General features: G+C 35.9%; 1 protein-coding gene across 1 annotated transcript in view; it reads right to left on the bottom strand.

The window, feature by feature from the left end:
* LOC117985916 (lachesin-like) overlaps nt 1–24,369 on the bottom strand; it is an 84,617-nt gene extending 60,248 nt beyond the window's left edge. Inside the window, exon 1 of the mRNA XM_034972713.2 lies at nt 24,232–24,369. The gene's annotated coding sequence lies outside the window, so the exon portion shown is untranslated. The remainder of the gene's footprint in view (nt 1–24,231) is intronic.
* Nucleotides 24,370–24,727: the final 358 nt, after the last annotated feature.

Here is a 24,727-nt window from a genome sequence, read left to right as displayed (position 1 = left end):
AAACCAGTACACTCCAATCCAAATATTCTTTCTTCATTTTACATCTATTGTTTTTTGAATAGTTGTTGTTCTCATTCATTACTGAGACTTTTTTATTGACCCATAGAGCAATTATTATAATCTTGACCTACAGATATAATAATTTAGATTGTAATATTATTATTTGACGACCCAGGTAACGGGTACCTAGCTTTTCTCGTAGCACGCCGTAGGCGTCAATAGGTGCGTAGACCTCGCCCTAATATCTACACGCTGCGCTATATTTAGTCGCTACACGTAGATATTATAATATTATGTCACACAAACAAGAATACAAAGTCTTCACTTTTTATTAGCTAGCTATAGCTATAGCTTTAGCTTAGCTATTCCAGCCAATCTTAATACCTAGTCCTAAAATTATCTTTGATTATTTACTAGGTACATATACATCCCTCTATTGTTATAGTAGTCCATAACCAACCTTGCGTATAATATTGTGCATAAATATTTCATTATTTCTACAAGCATTTCGTATCACATCTTATTTTACTATCATTGTATTTATAAGTATTTCACGTGCATAATCGCTTTAAGCACTAAGAAATTGTAATGTAAATTTGGAATATAATATGTTACTTAAGTGATCATCGTAGAAAGACAAAGGAATTGCACTTTGACAGAAAAATCCAACATTTTTACTCTCGGTAGACGGTACCCGCCTTCTCAATTTAATGACTAGAGCGAGATAAACTTTTACTAACGCCATCTATTTTACGGTAGGGAAACTACATTTGACTTTTTTTAACATTTAACAATTTTTAACAATTCATTTGAACTAGATCAGTATACGAAATTAAAATAGCACCTAAAGATAGTCCGCGCGACAGATAGAGATGGCAATCGGGATAAGCAGCCACCCACACGTCACCCGCAGGCCGCACTCAACCGCACCGGGTTAGCACGGGGGTCATGCAGATGTGCGGGGCGTTCCCTCCCCGATTGCCATCTCGACCTGTCGCGTAGTATACCTACTCAACTTCGCAGCATTTAAAAATGAAATATTAAATCTCTCTGTAGGACTTAAAAGGTCGATAAAGGGAACAGACAATATAAGAGGTTTAGCGATGAAATAAGGAGTCTTCGTTTTTGGGAGATGTTCAAATTAATTTGAGTGCCGAGTAATAGAATAGGTAAATAAATATTTAACAAATTATCTAAACATAAAATATTTCAGAAAGATATTTTGGGCCATTTTAATTAACAAGGAGCTTCTGTGAGTTCTTCTGATTGTTGTATTGAAGCAGGCGTTATTTTTCGGAAATCCATGATATACATACAATGAACTAGAAGCAAGCAATATAGCACGAAAATGTAGTGGTAGTTTGGTGGCTGGCTTTTCCTGCATGTTTAGCTGTGGGAGGACGGGCGATACATATTGCTTGCTGCATTTTGCACCATACAGGTATGATCAGTTTCAGCGGATTATAGCAAATTAAGCTTCTAGTTCATTATACATCTGATTGTTTTTGTTTCTGAAAATTGTCCGTATTTTCGAACTAGATGATGCCCGTGACTTTGTCCGCGTGGATTTAGGTTTTTAAAAATCACGTGCGTGCTCTTTATTTTTCTGCATAAAAAGTAGTTAATATTATATCCGTCTCCCGATTTAGGTTTTTAAAAATCCCGCGGGAACTGTGATTTTCTGGGATAAAATATGTCCTTCCCCGGGATGCAAGCTATACTGTACCAAATTTTATCAGAATCGAACGGATGGACCGTGAAAAGCTAGCACACAGACAGACCAACAAACTTTCTCATTTTTTTTATAAATGAATATTAACCATACTAGTCATGACTAATATCAGATTTCCCCTCCAACTAAGCGTAAAGCTTGTGCTAGGAGTGGGTACGACAATAGCGCAACGGGTGTGATTTGAACCGCCGATCTTTCGGATTAACCGTTGCGCTATTGAGGCTCTACTCTCTGATAATTATTTTATAATCTTAAATGGAAACCTATGGAATTGACAGTTGCCATACACAGATTTTATTAATATATGATTTTTTAAATATTTATTAGTATTGTGAACTAGCTGATGCCCGCGACTTCGTCCGCGTGGAATTAGGTTTTTTAAAATCCCGTGGGAACTCTTTGATTTCCCGGGATAAAACGTAGCCTATGTCACTCTCCGGGTCTTTATCTATACCCATGCAAAAAATCACGTCAATCCGTTGCACCGTTGCGACGTGATTAAGGACAAACCAACAAACCAACAAACCAACAAACCAACAAACCAACAAACAAACACACTTTCGCATTTATATAAGGGTACTGATTTCATTCCAATATAATAATTACTTGTATGACGTACGTTATAATAACATTCAACCCCATACAAGGATACAAGGGACATTTTAAATACGTACGTCTACGCGCACACAGTAGTTTTTATTACACCCAGTTTCCGCGGCGTAGCGTGAGCAAACTGAGATAAAACAGAAATGATTGCCGCTCTGTCGGTATATTGTTTTAAGTGTTTTGTTCCAGTGCAGCTCTTCTGTGCCGATGTGTTCGTATAAATGCCGATCCGTTGAACGTAACGTACGCCCGCGTATATACGCGTATCTGCAATATGAATAACGAATGCACGACCCAGTAGGTTGCTTAATTAATATCAGGTTCCTAGCGTTACAGATTAGTTATTAAAACATTTCTTATTTGTACACATTGCAGTTTTAACTCAACGGTAAAAGGAACTAACTAGATATACCTACTTCAAATCTAAGGCTGAGATGTGTAGAGCATGATTTGCTAAGACTTAACACTGTTGAAATGAGTTAACATTGTATCGCTGGCATAAATCTTTTTTTTAAATCAGATACAAGTTTGCCCTTGATTGCAATCTTACCTGGTGGTAAGTGAGGTGATGATGCAGTCTAAGAGGGAAACGGGCTTTACTCGTTTTAACTAAAACTCCAATCTGGCAAAATCAAAATAGGTAGGTATGCTCCATAGATTTCAGCCTAAGATCGGGAATCCGGGAATCGATCATATTATTTCAAGCAATATTGAACCACTTGACTCAACAGCAACAGTGATGGAATAATGTTAATTCACATACCTAATATTATGTATATTTAATTCTGTATCCTGGACTAAGGGTGGTTACGCACTCATCCGATCCGAGTCCATGAAAATACGTTCCAAAGTCGTCACTATTTGTATGGTAGGTAGCTTATGACATTATGACGTAAATATTTTTTATATCCTTATTTTCACGGATTCGGATGGGAGCGTGATCGCTCTAAAAGTAGGTATATATCCAGCTAAGATTATTCACACGAAACACACACAAGTTTCAATTTAATAATATTCTCATAGTCCATACTTTCATATAGGTACGAGTATTAAGAACTATATAATGCCCGCAACTTCGTCCGCGTGGTTTTCGGTTTTTAAAAATCCCGTGGGAACTCTTTGATTTTCCGGAATACCTATGTAGCCTAGGTCCTTCCCCGGGATGCAAGCTATCTCCGTACTGAATTTCATCCATCGACATTTAGAATGAGATTTCGGCTTTGTAGAGCGTTGTATCTGTCACTCATACCTACAAACCTGTGAAGATCGATGTACAATATTTTCTGCCGCGTACTGTAAATAGATGTTACCCGCAACTTTAGCGATGGACTTAAGTTTTTAAAAATCCCGAAGGAACTCTGATTTTCCGACATCCTGCACCCGTTCCAGGTATGTTAGCTATTTATGTACAAAATAAATTCTGTATAAAGCTCTGTAGTAGGTGTGCGAAGGCGTAAAGCGTTGACACACTCGTAAAGTGTGGATAAGTATCGTTTGCGGCGAGGCATATAATAGTTTACAGTGGGCGGTCGGTCGGGTCTATCAATTGGAACACGCTCTCGTGGCGGCGACGTCTTTGGCTTACGGCATCGCGACAATAAACAATACAAACAACCCTGCCCTGCGTTTGACACCAGCCCGTTCGAAGTGGATTAGAGCGCTCTACAGGGAGTTCGGCAGCATTTAGGGAGCGTAATAGCCTGCCGCCGTGACCTGTTTTAGTTGCGACAAATAGAGATTTACGGGATTGCCTCCCGGGGATTTTCGAAGGGAGCCCGTTCTTTCCTAATAAAATTGAATGGCGTTTACTTTGCGGTTACTTTATACGAAACCGATCGCCGTTCTCGCAGAAGTAGATACGAGTAATTCAATTTATAAACTTTTATATTATTCGAATTCGTATTGTCAGCCGATCGTGCACTCATTCTACAAAAGTGTCCAACAAAGTTTCGAACGATTTAATTTCCCTTGAATTATGTGGGGAAAAATTCTCGCATGGAAAGGGAAGGGAAATCTCATCACGAATTTTAATGAAAACGACGAGTCGAAATATTTTCATTCGGACAAAGTTGCATGGTAACGAAATGGTACCTATGAGACAATAAAATTCCAATATGTGAGGCAAAATTATACTGAAATCTCAAAACCAACTAGATACTTATTCGATAGTTCTTGAATTAAAACATAAATGTTAAACTTGTCCTTCAATCCCGCCGCAACGTAGCAACGGATCGATTCCCTACTACAGGTGTATTTTTTCAATATAATAAATAATCAAAATAAAAATGCATAAAATTAAATAAAAATCTGTTTTAGAATGTACAGGTAAAAGCCCTTTCATATGATATCCCACTTGGTATGTTAATCTTACTTTGAAAGTTGAAAACACTAATTATTTGTTCATGAACAACTATATATTTTTTGTGACAAATTCACGGCTTTCGGATTTTCCCCTTATGTGTGCTATAAGACCTACATACCTGCCAAATTCCATGATTCTAAGTCAACGGGAATTACCCTGTAGGGTTCTTGATAGACACAAGTCACAACAGGCAGACAGATAGACAACGAAGCGACTCTATCCTATGATGAGGGTTCCTTTTTTCGGTTTGAAGTACGGAACCCTGAAAAATATTATAGTACAACGTAGCAACGTGGTAGCAACGACGTCTCCCCATTCGAAACCGAATCCGAGATTACGTCCAACCTACTCATCTCTTGGATCGTTATATTCATAAAATGAGTATTAACCCTTAATATTAGGGACGGTATCTCCTTTAAGACACTTCGTCGCTTAATAATTTTACATTTGTATACAAAGACGCCGTGTTCAGTTATCTCACGAGTGCCATACACCGATACCAGGCTAACCAGCCCCGCTCCTCATTCCATTGTCATATTTACATTGAATATGTTCAAAGCAGAATTAAGATTAAGTTAGGAATGGAACTATTTGAAATGCCATTTATACAAAGTTCGCCAAGGGATCACATTTATACTCCCACACATATTATTTTGATTGCATTATTATTTTGCAATTTCATACGACTGTTAAGTTTGTTGGTCACACTATTCTACCACACACCTATTCATAATGTTTCTTAATATTTAAGTAAAGTGTTAAATTTTTCTTAATTAAGTTTTAAAAGGTACAAATCCAAGTCTTTAATAAACAAATTAATTCTTATTAAATTATCAGAATTAATAATTTAAATTATAAATAAAGAAACACTTCATTGATGATAGATTTGCACCAACACATTGATTTTGCGTTTTTGCATACTTAATTTAATGAAAATAGCTACATCGAGTCACTGATAACAGTGGCAGTTAATTTCCTTAACAATTTGAGTAACCGAGCTTTGAGAAATTTTCTTTATTTAAATATTCACTGTATTTATCTTCTTAGATCACTTTGATTGAAGAAATAGTATAATATACTACATAATAATATGGTATTTTCACAGTAAATCTAAAAACATAAAAAACCGGCCGAGTGCGAGTCAGACTCGCTTACCGAGGGTTCCGTCGGATATTTTTTCGACATTTTGCACGATAAATCTAGTAGGTACTATAAAAATAAATTGGTTTTAAAATGTACAGGTACAGCCCTTTCATATGATATCCCACTTGGTATAGTTATCTTACTTTGAAAATTGAAAATACAAATTATTTTTTCTTAATTTTTTGTGATGTAACCACAAATTCACGCTTTTCGGATTTATTCCTTTACTTGTGCTATTAGACCTGCCTTTTTTTATTCTAGGTCAAAGGGAAGTACCCTATAGGTTTTCATGACAGACACGACGGACGGAAAGACAGACAGACAACGAAGTGATCCTATAAGGGTTTTTTCTTTTGAGGTACGTAACCCTAAAAGTCAATAAAGCTCACTGAGATTAAGGTTCAAGTAGCTTGTACATGTGCTAACATCATCAAGTCAGACATTGATATCCCTGCAAAGTAATAAAGCCTCCACCCGGAAATTAAAAAATATCCATAGAAATAACGATTGGGACATAAATCCTGCCCTGGCAGGAGGCCAAAGTAACGTAATAGTCAAAAGAAGTATTCTACACACTTTATTTGGCTTAAAAAAAGTCCCCACTAGTTCAGTTCTCCGAGTTCCCCTAACTTGAAATGAGATAGAGCTCTCTCAAGCTTAAAACTCGAAACTTGTCTTACGAGCAAATGCTAGTTTCATAGAAAGACATGTTATTAAACGACCGCAATAAAATCTTTACTAGTTACTTCGGACTGAAACTTCCTTAGTGCTTTACTTCTATTTATTTATACGTGAAATCAATTCCCTGGATATAAAATAGTAAAATAAAATTCGAACCGACAATCTAAATTATGAAAAGAAAAGTCCCGACTCACTCACTGACTTGCTTGTAATAAATATTTATAATCCAAAGCATATCAGGGAGACAGCATCAAGACCGGGAGCCGCCGCAGCAGAAACGGCAAGCGGCGTAAGTATGCCTCTCTTATCGAGAGTTCCATATTTTTTGTTTCGTTTGCCGTGGAGACCCTGGGGCCATGGAGTCTTAGTGCAAAAAAAATATTTACGAGAAATTTCGCCGCGATTAATAGTCTCATCTGGTGACAGAAGGGCTGGCTCATTTTTTGCGCAACGGATCAGCCTGGCTGTCCAGCGTGGAAATGTAATTTTGGCACCATTCCACGCGAGCATGATATGTATAGTAATTAAATAAGGCTAGCTTTAAGTTTTATTGTAATATTGTCATTTAGAAAAAACCATACCAATATTATAAATGTGTCTGTCCTTCTGCTAGCTTTAAATTGGGTACAAAAATAGCTTTCACCCCGGGGAAGGGCATAGGTTAGGTACCTTTTCTACCAGAAAATCTAAAATACCTACGGGATTTTGCATAACCTAAGTCGACGCGGACATAGCCGATGGGCATGATGTAATACGAAATAACTTCGTCTTTTACTTATGAAGAAAATATAACAAATCATTTGTAGAAAGAGTCATTTGACGCAGTGTTAATTAAGCTAATCTAAAAGCATAGAGAAAAACACTTCATAATAAACAATTTCATTTAAACTCTTCAAGCTATTATCCTGAAACATCAAAAACCTTTTCATAGAATTAATTGCGATGCCGTGTCCAACCTTTGCACCCTGCGGCCCACTTTATCTTAATTCGCAATTAAAAAGTTAAATTGTCCAGTTAATAGCACAATGGTGTTGTGGTGGATGACGTCTACGGATTATATCTCTTCTAAACAGGTACTAGGCATTGAAGCGGTGGTGGTAACCTTACGAGCATGCTTCAAAAGATAGTGTCTCCTTACCAATAGAAGTCATTGGATAGTATATGAAATGCAGCTGCTAAAATTACCTACTGAGAGTTCAGCCAGTTTCAGGTCAAAGAATAGGGCTAACTAACTTAAAAGCTAAAGTCGCTCAACTTAAAGGCACTGTACAAAAATCCAGCTATAATTCAGCAACTGTTTTTAAGAAACGGTACTTATTCATAATTGCCAAGAAAAAACAGGTTGTTCCACGAACCTAGTAAATCACAATAAGTAATTAGCTTATCTTTTTCCGTCACGCGGGTTGAATAAAAAAGGAAGGAAGTTCACGTTTTTCCTTAAGACGGTAGTAATCTTGAATTAATTTGATAGATAAAGTGAGGAACTTGGGATCAAAGGACTTACTGACTAAGCAGTCTAGACCTTAGTAACAAGTACATTTCATACATATTCAACCCATACAGTGGATAAGTGATTTCAATAGTGCTATTACTATGTAGATAGCATTAGCTATACTGGGTTAAAAATTTTAAAAATGTGCTCATATAAAAAAGATTGTTTAAAAATACATCTAGTTTCTCAATAGCTTTATGGTTATTTGAACTGTACCATAACTGAATCACACGTTTTTAAAATTTTTGTCTGTCTGTCTGTTTGAACGGGCTACTATTCGAAACGGTTGAATCTATTTGGCGGGACTTTCATTGGCAAGTAGAGGATGAGCCAAACAGTAACATAGGCTACTTTTTAACCGACTTTCCAAAAAGGAGATTTTAAACCAATTTGAGTAATTTTTTTAATCGATAGATAAACAGCTTTGCGACAGTCCCATAAAAATTTAGATTCCAACGCCTCAATTCTGATGCAGGAGACATGTCCACCAGAACTAATGGGATTTACAAACTGTCGGTTATAAATTGATATTGGAGGTTCCTATACCAAGTGAAACCCTTATCGTTGAACTCGAAGATCCAAATCCTCAACTCTGATGCTGTAAGGAGTTGTATTCCTAAATCGCGGTGATCCCACGGGGTTTTTAAAGAATCATGCGTTTGAATGTTTTTACGTTTGGTACAGAGATACCTTACTAGTTGCATCCAGGAGAAGCTACTACGGGTAGGTTACTTTTTATGCTGGAAAATCAAAAGTTCCCGCGGGATTTTTAAAAACCTAAATTCACGCGGGCGGCGAAGCCGCAGGTATCAGCTTGTAATAATATATTTTCATAAACTATGACTATCTTCTTATGTTATTTTTTATCCGCCATATTAGATTTATTCTGACGTCTATCTATAACGCGTATAACACAGACAACTTATCCAATACTAAAATCTAAAGACTTAGTTTGGCAAAATAGTGAGAGATGATATTAAGTTCAACTCAACTCTTCTGTAATAGGACAAAATAGTAGACTAGCTTTGAATAGGATTATTACAAGTTACAACATTCAAGTTTTCAAATAAATATAATATTATCATCGTTCAAAATTTTAACCACTATCAGCTATCACAAACAGTGACGAACTTAAAAAGTTCTCAATTAATTAGATTCATTTCGGCCAGAAGTTCGCTCGTTAACCAACAATTCCCTTAAATTCTCATTCAATTAACTGATGAATCCCTTTGCCAAAGTTTTATAAAGAGCCGCCCTGTCACTTGCATACGAAAATTTATTTTAAAAAATAGAACATCTTTTTTTCACAAAATTAATTTTCTTCAGCTTTTTAAAGCATATTTTATACAGAAATGGAAAGTGGCAGGGACGTGATGGAGACTTAGATTAAGGATTGGTCTCCGCTGCGGTCGACGTGGCGTGAACACAATATTTTGTCGGTACCTATCTATAGTCTTGGCCTTGGTTCATAATAACATTAACATAGTTTAGTCAGTAGACATTTTGTAGTTTGTACACTAGGGGACGTAGCGCAGGCACCCAGCAAACGTACTGATCAGGGGCAATGTTACAATTTGGCATTCGATTTTGAGTATTACACTATGACAGTGCAATACTAGCTGGTTTCCACTAGGTAGTATTATTACACTCAGGCTGAGATACTTAGGGTAAAATCTATAGAGCGCACTCTGACTTTGCTTAGACTTAAGACAGAGATAAAACGAGACAGATGTATATCTCTCACATAAATCTGTCTCGTATTAACTCAATCTTAAGTCTGAGCAAAGACAAAGTGCGCTCTATAGATCTCAGCCTTAGACTTTGTTTAGACTTAAGCTTGAGTTTAAACATTTATAAAATTTGAAAATATTATGTCTCTTCTGTATTTATTATCTTGTGGTCGAGTCCAGTTTTAGTTTTCTTATGATTTTGTAGGCTTTCCTGACGTCGGCAAAAAAGCTTTTGTTGTGTTGACGGTGTCACATGTTCAGATTCGACTACTTGTTTTGGGAGCACTATAGTATAGGTGCGTTGCAAGTGTACGCAGTACTCCTTTTCAGTACACACCCTAACGGGAAAGTGATTGTGCCACGTCTCCGCCACTTGCCATTTCTGTATAAACCATACCTAAAACGTTAAGCAATGAATAACAGAATTAACTATTTGACAGAATTTACAAATCTACTCTCACTTATTACCTACTAATAGGTTTAATTATAGTACAAACTTGAAACGTACGTTGAAAAACTGAATGAAAAACACAAAATGTAAAGCTAATGAAAAGGATAACAGTCTTTAAAAAATTTTTACTTAAAGTATAGGATACGTTTGTATAAGGGTTCGTCTAGACGACCACAATAGCTCTTTTAGAGCCTAAACAAAGGACACAATGCCAATCGTAAAGTCTATTATGTACAGCAATACACAATGAGGCGGTTTTAATCATACGGAATAATGAATTTTAATCAAGGTAAAAGTTCACAATGACAACGTTATGACCTTTTTTACAATAATATAGCTTTTATGATTGCGTATTTCACAGCATAATATGAGTACTGATCTGCTTCTTGTCTGTGTAAACTTAAAAAGCATTTTTATTATTATGCTTTTGGGTAGTCTCTACTTACAAAAATTAATATGGTACTTAATTTTTTAATCTACTTGTGATCTAAGTTATCTAAAGAAGTCTTTAACCTAGTAAAAAATAAAAACATATATTTTATTAACGATCAAACATAATCTTCATGTACTGATTTTAATCTGTCAACACATATAATAATAATATAGGTGTACATATAGGTCTTAGCAGCTTATTAAACAACTAGATGTCCGCAACTTCGTTCGCGTTGATTTAGGTTAAGTTTAGTTACAATTAAAGACCTGCAAGTTGATTCGCTTACTCAGTGTCCAACATTGAATGATAGCCACCGAGCTCATTTGACATTGATCTACATTGCTGCTTCACTGAGTGACATTAAAATAATTTTCCATAGAAAAGCTTCAATGGAATAAAAATAAATGTCAAATGAGATCGGTGGTTATCATTCAGCATCTTGTTCTGCGTTGAATACTGAATCACCCCTCTGGAAGTGACATAAAAGAGACAGCGCTATACTGCTGGCATAACGAGACAGATTTATGCCAGCAGTATAGCGCTGTCTCTTTTTCACAGGAGTGTTATAATGAAATTCAGTACAACATTATAACACTTGTTTGGATGCTTTAATGGTTATTAAGATATTGGGTGTTTTAATGTTGGCAATAAGCTAACTGTTTCAGAATCTTTTATAGAGGATTCATAATATTATGGGTGTAGATAAAGTCTTGTATGCAACTGGTGATAATTAGATATTAAAACACTCAAGTCATACTAAAGATAAACCCGACTTTCGTGTTTTAATGCCCCTCTTTATACAACAGTTGCATAAATAACTATTATATCCACAGTAATCAAAGAGTTCCCACGCAATTATAAAAAACTTAAATCCACATGGACGTAGTCGCAAACATCGTCTAGTACCTCGGTGTCTAGTATTAATATGTTTCAAGCTTGCATACAAAGTTCATTTTTAGCGCTTAGGTATTCAACTTTAATTAAAATTACATGGCGAGATAGAATAAAAGATTCAAGATAACTTTTCTTTGTAGCTGCTTACCTTTTGTGTAACTTAAATGAAAAAAATATTGAAGCATTTTGTTATGTTAGTAAAAGATGAAAGTACAATAAGTACCCTATGTCATGCCAATCCGCAGTTGGCCAGCGTGGTTCATTACCTATGACTAAACCCTCCTCATTATGAGAGGCGCCCCGTTCTCAGTAGTGAGCCGACGATGGGTTGGTGATGATGATAGGTGATAATAAGTATAATAAATAATATTTTCACATCAACATGAAACACACAGTTACCTATTTAAAACCCTTGATGAGGGTTAAGTAACAACTACAAGAAGACACTAAACAAATGATTAGTTTTCATTCCCATACACTTAAATGTTGCTAGACCTTAACTTACATAAACTAATATATTATAATCATCATCATGATTGTCAACTAATAGACGTCCACTGCTGGACATAGATCTCTTATAGGGACTTCCACACGACACAGACTTGCGCCGCCTGAATCCAGCGGCTTCCTGCTATTCTTAGATGTCGCCTGTCCACCTTGTGAGGGGTCTTCCTACGCTGCGCTTTCCGGCGCGAGGTCACCATTCTAGCACCTTGAGACACCACCGTCTGTCGGTTTTTCGAACTATGTGCCCTGCCCATTGCCATTTCAGCTTTGCAACCCGTTGAGCTATGTCAGTTACTCTGGATCTCCTACGAAGCTCCTCATTTCTGATTTGATCACGTTGAGAAACTGCAAGCATAGCTCCAGCCTCCAAGCATACGAGTATATAGGTACTATTATAAGTTATGTAATTTGGCTGCCTGTCTTTAACATGTACAGAAAATTTATTGTTTTCCGCCATCCGACGTCGCCGTTGTTTTTCCACAATTTTCCTATCGACAATTTCAGAAAATACATTCTAATCGGTCCTCTGTGGAGCAATATACTTGAGGGACACATTCTTTTATGTAAATGGGTCGAGTTATAAAAACATGCAAAAAAGTTAAAGCATGCCGACTCCATATAATGTCCAATTTCAAATTATTTAAATAGGTATTTTCATATCCAGCCTACTAATTCACTAACTCAGTGTCTAACACTGAATGATAGCCACCGAGCACATTTGACGTTTATTTTTAATCCATTGAAGGTTTTCTACAAAAAAATATTATAATAGTAGCTGATGCCCGCGACTTCGTCCGCGTGGATTTACATTTTTCAAAATCTCGCGGGAACTCTTTGACCCGGGACAAAAAGTAGCCTATGTGTTAATCAAGGGTATAATCTATTTCCAATCCAAATTTCATCCAAATCCGTTCAGCCGTTCAATTTTTTTTAAGCCGATTTAAGAAATCTTTCAAAGATAATATTTGCACCCCCTTAGTAATACGCTTCTCGTTTTTCCAGTTGTAGATACATAGTACTATTATAATGGTAGTATTTTTTTTTTTTTTTTTTTTTTTTTTTTTTTTTTTTTTTTTTTTTTTTTTTTTTGTTTTAAAAGGTCTTTTTAAAATTGTGCCAGGGACCCTGAAGTAAGTTTGCAAAACCTGTATCTCAGGGTCCCCGCTCTCCCTCCTCCAACATTAACAAATAAACACTTATACAAAACTAAATTTAGTGATATGACATGAATATGAAACTTAAAAATATGTGTGTGTGTGTGTGTGTGTGTATGAGTGTGTGTGTGTACATATGTGTATCAGTGTGTATTGTATGTGAGTGTGAGTGAGTGTGTGTGAGTGTGTACCTACATGTGTATATTTTTAATAACAAATAACAAATTTCAAATTTAACCTACCTATTTATATTCCTACAAGTAATTCTGTTTCGTCGTACGTTTTTTCTTGTAACCACTTAGACAATGTTTTTTTAATATCAAACTGTTTACTGGTGTGGAAATTGAGAATTTTGTTGATTTTATTGTAGAGATGTGCAGATTTTCTGGTGTACTGATTGCGAGAAAAAGACGTTTTTGCTGCAGCTATATTAATGACATTAAGTTTCCTTCTCCTTCGTACAATTAAAGGTTCAAATTTTGTGGATTTATGTACTTTCAGAATCGTTTGCAAAATATATAACTGTCTCACAGTTAATACCTGACTGGTTGAGTAAAGCTTGTGTGTAGGAAATCTATAAGGTTTCTGATACATGACCTTTAGTAAAGATCTTTGTGCTCTCTCTATATCGATGAATTTAGTTTTAACTGCACCACCCCAAACGGGGATGCAATAACCTAGTATAGATTGAGCTAAAGCTATGTAAATTTTATTTAACAGGACTTTAGAGGCTATATGCCTAAGCATTTTAAAAATCCAAATTAGTTTTCGTATTCTACCACTAATTACTTCTATTTGTCTCTGCCATGATAGTCTATGATCTATTACAACGCCCAAATATTTAGTGGAGTTTACCCTGTTGATACTGGAGCAATTATTACAGTTACTATTACAGTTAGGAGCGTGCAATATCATGCTATAATCGGCCTCCGGCTGAGTTTTATTGGAGATGGAGAAACATATAAAATTAGTTTTTTCAGTATAACGCTATATTTAGGAGCTTAATAATAGGTCTGCGGTGAAACCCAGGCTCGTCCTTTATTTCTGTTGACACTGTTTGTTCCGAACACAATGGACCTAATCATTGTTCTTACGTTTTGAGAAATCCCGTATCACGTTTTCGTACGCCTTATACCATTTTCATTCCAGACTTTTCTTATTTCATACCTACCTTGAAGACTAAAAATACTAGCTGTTTATCACTTAATCATTATTATTAGTTATTATTGGCAGTTTCATCTGGAAAACAGCACCCTGCATTCTAGGCGCATACTATTATGATGCATAGCATTTTATGCTGAACTGGACAATGATTAATTGTTTACAATTATTCATTATCACACAACATTCCTGACATGGACCCCCAGCACTCATTTCAAGGACCCCTCCGAACCTTGCTCCATACGTAGATTGTTAATAGACACATTTTACTCCGAAATTAGCTTACCCACCACGCTTCGCACCGGTAGAATTTCTGAAAAGTATTTCTTACTAAAATCTAAATTATGGAGAAAATTTACTTTAAAAAAATCATGTTTTTGAGCCCAGGGGCTCAAGCTATACGTGATGATGTCAGTCAGTCAGTTTATCTAAATATAGAAGAGGAAAAGGTGACTGACTTATCTATCAACGCACAGCTCAAACTACTGGACGGATCGGGCTGAAATTTAGCATGCATGTAGCTATTATGACGTAGACATAGGTTAAGAAAGGATTTTTGAAAATTCAACCCATAAGGGGGTATAATGGGGGTTGGCAATTTTTGTAGTCCACACGGATGAAGTCGCGAGCATAAGCTAGTTCTTTTATATGGGAGCTTGTGAAAATATGTTGCGTTGTAGAGAAGAAGCTACGCCGTAGGGGCCTCTTATAGGGGCATGTATTGGAAAATGTCTGAGTTATTATTAACACAAGGAGGAAAATTCACAGCGCTAATACCCGTCCCGTGTACACTTATTGAAGTTTTATTAGTAAATACCATCTTCACTTGAGCCCGGAAGGAATTCCTCCTATTATTTTTATGTCTTTAACTTAATAATAATCTTTTTAATGAAGAAATACAATTTCAGTCCAAGCCGAAGAATACATGCATTATGCTTGTATCCTTAATACATGCATCATGCATTGATTTGTAGATTAGGTAAGTATACTTTGTGCGCTTGTCCAACTAGACATTGAATCCAAGACTTAGGTATACTTATTATGGACGTTTTCGCACCACTTGGCCACAGAGTCGTCAAATTTTAATTAAGTACAGCAAATGGGCTTTTAGGCAGTATTTGCGTATGTAGGACGCAATAGTCCACAGCTTGTTACATAGTACCTACACAATACACACAGGCCAACCAAGTTCAACATTGAACATCCGAAACATTCCGGGCAAATGCTATACTCCTGCTTTCAGGCGGGATTTCAAGATTAAATCGTGTTTCCACATTGTATAGATGTTCGGTAGTGCTATTTCATGTTAGCGGAATTTTTTTGAAACAAACTCTTATTCACTGTTCCTTTTCATGTTTCGGACCTAAATTGGCAATTCAAACATTTTATGAAATCATCCTCAGGCTGTGAATTCTTTTACGAGTATCTTTCCTCATAAAAATTTAAATAATGCTAAATTTTCTTTCAATGCTTTTAATAATAACTGTAATTTTGACTTTGAAAGTATCTTTACGATTAAATATGCCGGTTTTACATAATTGGCTATTGATTTTGTTGGCTTAATAATTGAAAGAGGATAATACCTGTTGAAGTGATGTCTAAAATAAGCACTATCCATTCCGCAATGTTGTATGGAGAAAAATATGGCACTTTATTTATTCCTTAGAGGTTTATGTGCAACCGAATAAGTTTGGCTTCAGAACTGTTCCGAGGGCATACAAATCTTTACCTACGCGCTTCGTCCATCCAGCAAATCCGACAAAAAGACCACAGCAAGCTGACTGACTGACTGATCTATCAAAGCACAGCTCGAACTATTGAACGGATCGGCCTGGAATTTGCCATGCCGATAGCTATTATGACGAAGGAATCCGCTAAGAAAGAATTTTTAAAAGTAGGAAGGAAAAGGGGTGGTAAAATAGGGATTTGAAGTTTGTGTAGCCAACGCAACGAAGTCGCGAGCAAGTCTCGCTTGTTGTCTATCAGTTGAAAATTCATCCTTTCAGAAAAGGCGCGTCGAAGCGGAATTTTAAAGTTTTACTTATATCTCCATCACATAAAGCCAAAACTTCTGAGGAAAAAAATTCGAATTTATAAAATTTTTCTTCGATTCACAATCTTTTCGATTCGCTGCCAATGTGAATTGACCCTAAAGGAGGTCAAATAGGAGATGATAGGAAATACCATCGAGTAAACGGCTAGAGTTCTTCACAAAATAATTAAAAATATACTTAAGTATTGGATCTTAAATACTGCTTAGTTCCAATTTATTCTTTATCACCGATCAACATCTAAAACCAGTCCAAAGTAAATTCATGTTAATTTCAGCTTAGTCGGAAATGATCGCTGAATTTGTAAGCCTTAAATACTGTTTTATCAGCTTTTAATACTTATCTTAAACCGGATTCCTGATAACGGTTTTCATTAACAAATTGCGCTTCTTACTATTAAGTTAATGGATGCTGTAAATGGAAACGTAAAATTACAGAAAACCTTTTACACAGATATAAAATATAAGTAACAGCTTTAGGAATTATGGAACTACAATTGATAGGCAACAGTTTTTGAAGTGAAGCTTCTCAGCCATTGATTTAGCCATAATATACCAATGTCAGATGTTTGAAAGACATAGTTCGCAAAGAGTGAAACGAGTAAAGGCACATATTGGCAGCGCCATGCCTGTATGAGTGAGTGAGACAGAAAAAATAGATTTCATTTTTCTTCCGTCAGGTGTCCCAAGACACCTCACGGCTTTTTGAAATCACGAGAATGGTAACCTGAAAACAATTATTCTACAAACTATATATACCTATTACCTATACGGTACGGCCCATAACGGCTCGAACTTATCACCTCTCGCAGCACTGCAGTCCCGTCGTAACCACGGCTCATGCAACTGAGTCGAAATATCGGCAGTTAAATATCGCCTAATTAATCGTGGTGTGTACCTGTTTTATACAATACAATAAAACAATCATTGTTGAATTCGAAGCTGAAATCTAACCTACTAACATTCTTCAAAAATAAAGGAAAGACCGCAAAAAGAAGAGAAAGAAGCAAACCTTGTAATTATAATTTAGATCATAATAATCAATCAACAATCACTCTACTACTACTGACTAGGAATATAAAAGTTCTTTATTCAAATAAACTTTGATTGCTGAATACAAAGTGATACAAAGAAGTAAAGTCCGTACAAAATGACTTCTCACTTTTAACTGTATAGGTCAACTGTCATGTTAAAAGTGGTCATCATTAAAATAAGGAGTAAAATCGTACATTTGACATGAAATTTGACACAAAAAGTTAAAATGGCGCGTGAGAAATAATTTTTTACACATTATATGACAACGTCTGACTGAACGACTACCTACTTATACGTCTTGCAAAAGGTACGAGAAACATGAAGAAAGATACATTGCGGAGCTCGACAGCAGCAGATCCTACCCATGCTTGTTCTACAGTTAATCTTACCACCTTCGTATACTCAGTTCCTTCTTCTCCTTTTGTTAACGATATCAGTATTGTCCTCTTGTCAATTTGGCCACGAGGCATTTTACTATAATCTACAAAAATGAGTACAACGTTTATCTTTAAAATTCTCCATAATTAAAATGCCTGCTCTTGTAGACAAAGAGACGTTACTGGAGCTTAAAAGCGGCTGCAGTCCAAACAAATTACTTACTGCAATTCTGAACTTGTACATTGCACAAACTCTGATGAGCTAGATTTTGAGGATGCACGTTATATAACACAAATATAATATACTTACACAACTTTGATACACTTTCGTATAATATATACGACATGCTCTAGAAAAAATTAATTAGGTACAAATTTTAAAATACCGCATGAATATTTTAATAACTTTAATATAAACATAAAAGCTCCTACTATGAATACTTTTCCGTATTCAAAATGCTCTAGAAAAAAAAAGCTAATTAGGTACACAGAAGTACCGCAAATATATTATAGTAAAGTATATTATAGCTCTGAGTTATAAATTTTAACTGTAGAGCTCTTAAATTACCTTTTCAGCCAAGAGATTTTTTACGCTCAGGCTCAGGCTGAGCTAGAATTAGATAGGTAGGTCCTTTTATAGCGCATGTACTACGTCATAATAGCTATCCGTCCGTAGTTTGAGCTGTGCGTTGATAGATCAGTCAGCTTCTCCTGTTACATATTTAGATAATATCCCACCCAGACTTGGTCAATTTACAAGGGCATTGTATCATACTTAGGTATATTATAATTATCTAAACACGCGTAACGCTTTTCTGTGTGACTTAAGTAGTACACTTTTACACCGTGCAATAATAATGTATCAGTGTGAGTTAGAAATAAACTCATGCAATATAATACCTACAGTTTTACATGGTGTAAAATATGAACTACTTAAGTCGCGGATATAAGCATTACCGAAGTACAAGTATGGGTCACAAATACCTATAAGAAACTAAACATCATTACCCTTATTATAAATGTGTTTGTTTATTGGTTGGTCCTTCAATCACGTCGCAACGATGACGTGATTTCTTGCATGGGTATAGATAAAGGCCTGGAAGTGGAGAGTAACATAGGCTTCTTTTATCCCGAAAAATCAAAGAGTTCCCACGGGATTTTTAAAAAACCTAATTCCACGCGGACGAAGTCGCGGGCATCAGCTAGTACATAATATTAGGAAGCACGGCATCCTGCGGGGGATACGTACCTACTTACGTGATATACCAAATAGCCAGCCAATCGTCTTTGTCGACGATATGAGTCGTACTCCAAATTATATCGACTTAGTTTAAACTTTAAAGGCCATAAAGGCACACAAAGACAAGCTTTATTATTTTTCGATCAGGCTATTGCGCGTTGCGATTACAAACCATCACCACTAAGAACGGTTAGCACTACTAAAACTCAATGTCGCGTGAACAAACCTATCGTAAGTATAAAACCATTCGCAAGTGTTAAGTCTATCCCAGTCAGCAGGCAGGCGCTCTGGATACTGACAAATGTTCACAAAATTTACATAACATTAAATATCTGACGTCTGTTGGTGTTGATATAACTTACAACTGATACTTATATTAAGTATATCACCAGCTTAAAGCTACATAAACAATGGAATTATTCAAATAAATTTTACATTCGCCTCAATAAAAACCTCCTGCGAACAGTGCGAATATAAAAGTTGCCATTATTAATTTCAGTTTTTCGCATATTCATGTTTACTGCCCGCTTGAAAATGGTAATATTTATATTAAGTTTACTTTTATTACAAACAAAAGGGCGTGCTATTCATACCTACTTCACTATTACATTAACAATATTTTAAATTACACTGTGAAAAATTCACCTTTAGTTTTATCAGATTGAACAGTTAATCTCTACATAGCTTTCTTTGAACATTGAAGCTGATCAAGAAAGCTTTCTCTAAGATTTTGTTTAATAGCTAATAAGACGGGACGAAATTTCATTTATATCTAAAATATCTAAAGTAGGTAATAGAATGAAGAAATTTTCAGATGGCTGGAATGATCCAAAAATACATTTTCAAAATATCGCTGTAGCAAATATAAACTCGGGAGACTTAAGGAATTTTCAAAGACATTCCTATCAAAATAAGTACATTCAAATGGCACAGAGGAAGTTTTGTGTTGTGCCCGATTTAAAATTAAAACTATTATTAACTAGCTGACCTGCCCCGGCTTCGCTAGGGTGGAGTTTACAAAATTGAGTGGGAGGTTGAATTAAATTTTTCTCTCCGTAAGAACCATCCTCGTACTTCAAGGAATATTATAAAAAAAGAATTAGCGAAATCGGTTTAGCGGTTCTCGAGATTTGCGATGAGCAACACATTTTATGATTCATTTTTATATTATAGAGATAATATAGTTTCATTGTAGTTCAAAAAGTAGCCAACTTATTCTTTATGTAAAGCAGAAGATCGATACATCTCTCCACCGCTAAAGAGTTTAGTTAGTAACCTAAAAGGCTTAAAATTGCAGCTTCTATTCAAGTAGATGAACTTTAAATATCAGAGTAAAATAAAAACAAATATTTTGATGAAAAATGTTTTTAAAAATATAATACCATTTTATAGCTACTAATACATTATTCAGCTAAGTTATTAATAAGATGGACTACAACAAAGATATTTTGTCAGTCAAATCTTGTCAGCATTACAGAGTAAACCATAGTTGTAGGAAAATTAGTTTTAAATTTAGTTTCTTGAAAAATCTTTCGAAAGAATTAGGTAATAGGTACGCTTTTGTCATCGCTATCTTAATTAAATAGTCTAGCGATAGAGATGGTATTGTTATAAAAATCAAAAGCAGTGATGTATCTCAAGGCAAACCCCGTTTTCATAGTTTCTACCAAGCAAAGTTCTCTTTTATTATGAACTAGCTGATGCCCGCGTCTTCATTCGCTTGGATTAAGTTTTAAAAATTCCTTTTTATCCCGGAAAATCAAACTCTTTGATTTTCCGGGATAAAAAGTAACCTTTGTCACTCTCTATATCTTATAATACCCCATTTTTTACCCCCATTTTTTACCCCATTTTTCCAAAAGTAATCTAGGAAAATTTGCCCCTTCAAATCGGTTAATGAACTCTTATAATAACTTAACATACACTGACATTGATATCTTCCACGATTCTCTAATTAAATTTAAGAAAAAATTGTACTCCATGAATGAGCTGACATTATCGTAATCTTTAATCTTTAAATTGTTATCCTTATCTGACTCTTATCTAATTTAATTAATTTTTATGTAATGAGCAACTAATTTTATGAATTAAGCAATTGTATCTATTAATTTAGCTGTAGATTATATTTATTAATTAGTGGTTAATGTTAAAAGTTTGTAATGTAGGTAGCTTATTGTTAACACAATCGGAGACTTACGTAATGCTGTATATACCTATAATTGATGATTGTAGTAGGACTGGAATTGTTTGTGACATGTTTTTAATATTTGTGAATGTTGTTACAATTTATCGTTGGCATATCTAATAAAAATAAAATAAAATAAAATAAAATAAAAATACTAACATATGCCTGCGACTTCGTCCCCTTGGACCATACATATTTCGAACCCCTGAATTTTCGAAAATCCTTTCTTAGCGGATGTCTACGTCATAATAATAATAGCTATCTGCATACCTTTCAACCCGATCCGTCCAGTAGGTACATAGTTTGAGTGTGCGATAATAGGTCAGGTTTGGTATGGAAGTATGGATGATAGAATAGAATAGAAGATATTTTTATTCAATTAAACTCTTTATTTTTATTTTTGACGATTCAAAAGTCCTCGTAAAGTGCTTTTGTATCGTCAAAATATTTTACCACTGGTTCGGTGGTGGTTGGTACCAATGCTGTTCCTACCGAAAAGAACCAGCAAGAAACTCGGCGATTGCTGTCTTCAAATGTTAAATTTACAATACCTAATATTTTACCATATTATGTTTATGTACAAACAAATTGTGGCCGTCAAATCTATGTTTTATATCATTTACATAATATAAGTATACGGTTCTAATTTCTAAACATTTATAAAATTCTCTTGTTTAGTTCAAGAGTATCATGTAGAAACTACCTACTCGTACATTTAGCCTGAGGTTGGCTCAACGGTTATTGCATTAAGTACTGTAGTTCCGGTCATTGGTATCACAGCGAAAAGCCTCCAGGCTTTTGCCTGGCTATTGAATCTTGATTCAATTGACCAGATACAGAATATAGGATTATTTTAGTTTGCCTTAAAAAAGAAATCTGATCACCCTGACTCCACGCAATCTAGTCTAACCTACCCCTAGATTCGCAAAGCGCAAAGCCTGCAGCTCACAAAGAAGGTCCTAAATGAAGCAAACCTACGAGGCCGAGGGGAGTGAACAGTTAAAGTTGCGAGCGAAGCGAGCTGCTTACACATGTTTATGATGTCACATCTATTGTATTTCATACAAGCTCCTTTACTAAGCGAGCGTTTTGACGTTTGACAAAAAGTCATTGATTTTACATCATCCCTATTGAGTAGGTGAAGCTGAATGAAGGGGGGAAAACGGGAGTTATTAGGTGTCTGAGTCAAGTCTTAATTTATGACGTGTAGATACAGCAAAGTAGGTAAATAAAATAAAGGCTTACTACAGAGCACAATTCCCTGAAGATGAACAGATTCTTTAGACCAACTTTAAATATCCATAAGTCATGACTTGTAGAAATTTTAGGGCTCCTTCCAAGAAAACAAACAATACTAATACGCAGCCGTATAAACGTAAAATTGTAGTAACATTGCTCGTGAAATACCATTTCATTTGAAAACCCATTTCATGGAAATTTATCGGCAAAGGTGGATCGGTGGAAGGCGGGAACGTAACTAGGCCACCGACAGGACCCAGGCTAATGTTAATTAAGAATTTTTCGAACCACAAAATGAACCTGAATTCATCTTTGTATTCGCATCGCTATGCTGTAGTAGGTAGGTAGGATTCAAATACAAAATATCGCAAAGGCTGAAGCCTGAAAGTGTACATTTGCCAAATATACTAAGCAAGTCTAAGGCCGTGCTTACACCAGCTCTAGCTCCAGCTCTAGCCGACGATGCATAAGAGACATTTTGATTTTCTATTAGATAAGTATTCTATGGTACGTGTGGTTTACAATAACAGGCACCCTTCCTGCATTCAAATGCTTATCGAAATCGTAAAACCAAAAAAACGGGCCGAATTGAGAACCACCTCCTTTTTGGAAGTCGGTTAAATATAAATAAAATGAATCGATGACGAATGCGCTCAACTTTAGAAAAGTTCGAATTAACCCTATTCGGGTCGGTTATGATGTCTACCAGTTCAAAGAATGCCCGAATTTGGGCAGTCATTTGGGTGAATTCGTACCAGTTTAGAACAAAGTTTCTGGACCCGAGCGTAAAATTATAAAACGAAATGTCACTTGTCGCTTATTTTTTTGCATAAAACTGTCGCACGGCTGAGTGGAGGGTTTTTGTTGCTCATCGACACTTCATTCATCTCAACTGAAGCATTGACAGATCTATTGTGACCACGAACAATAACAACCACACGAATTTGTTACAATCATTCTGTGAAGCCTTCTGAAAGAACCTTTTAACTACCCTGTAACGTTCTGAGGCTGAGATGAATGACAATCCAATTTGCTTTTATAATAAGTATATAAGTATCTGTATTGGAAAACTAGCTTATTCCCGCGACTTCATCCGCGTGGACTACACTTTCAAACTTCTATTTTATCCCTTTGGGGTTTGACTTTTCAAAAATCTTTTAAGCGGATGTCCACATCATAATAGCTATCTTCATGTCAAATATCAGCTTGATCCGTCCAGTAGTTTGAGCTGTGCGTTGATAGATGAGTCAGTCAGTTTTTGTTTATTTATATATATATATATATATATATAAAGATTCTCACTTCTACTGTTATTTGGTACGAATACAAAAATGTAGATTACGCTTTGTAAATTAATTTAACAACGATTAATTTAAAAAATTAAGAAAGACGACTGCCCTGTCATATTGAATTTTTGTACCAAAAAATTTATAGCCTGTGTCACTCAACGATGCCCCATACATCTAAATCTGTTCAGGCATTTAGAAGTTATGGTGGAATAAAGAAACTCACATACACACACATGAACCCTGAAATCATTTCACTTCTTTTTTTGGGCAGTTGTGTAAAAACTGTCTCAATGTCTTATAATATAATGAAAACTTAAACAAAACAAAGTTAGTCTATATGTACATACTAGGTAAGTAATCAAAATGAAAAAAAAAATGAAGACGATTGTTTACAAACAAAGCAAGTTAATCTCAACTCTCGATGGTGCCCACTCGAGGGTTATGGGGGTGAATCGAATAGCAATTCTTACCTTCGAATCGACGGCGCCTGCAACACCCGCGGTCGTAGCTCGTGGCTCGAGGCGTGAGAGAGACAGCGGTTCTCAACTTTTTGCCAGCGCTTATAGTTCGCTTGGAACACAGCGCGACCCGCGGGTACCGGCGATTCATTACCAACGAGCGTGGAGGCTGCACGCCGCCCGCGCCCCGCGCCCCGCTTTCCGCATGCGCCGCGGCCTTCTGCCGTCCTGTTGCATCTGACGTCGCGCCGTCAAAACGTAAAGGCTATGAATACGGTTAATCTGCGGAATCTGGCGACAATCGGCCATCGCGAGATTTCGCAGCCTTGAATATTATGGAGAGCGCACTTGAGTTTGAATTTGATTAATTTTCTCGCTGCTATACCTATACTTCTCTGACGATTACCGAAATATTTTAATAATCCTGATTTTACCTCTTATCTTCTCTCCCTACTATTATTATATTGTAATGATTGTCTGTTTATATTATGCCAGTGCGTGTGTCTAA

Source organism: Maniola hyperantus, chromosome 10, assembly GCF_902806685.2.
Source record: "Maniola hyperantus chromosome 10, iAphHyp1.2, whole genome shotgun sequence".
In the NCBI taxonomy this organism is placed as follows: Eukaryota; Metazoa; Arthropoda; class Insecta; order Lepidoptera; family Nymphalidae; genus Maniola; species Maniola hyperantus.
Note: the sequence above shows the minus strand (reverse complement) of the source record. Positions and strands in the feature narration are given on the sequence as shown.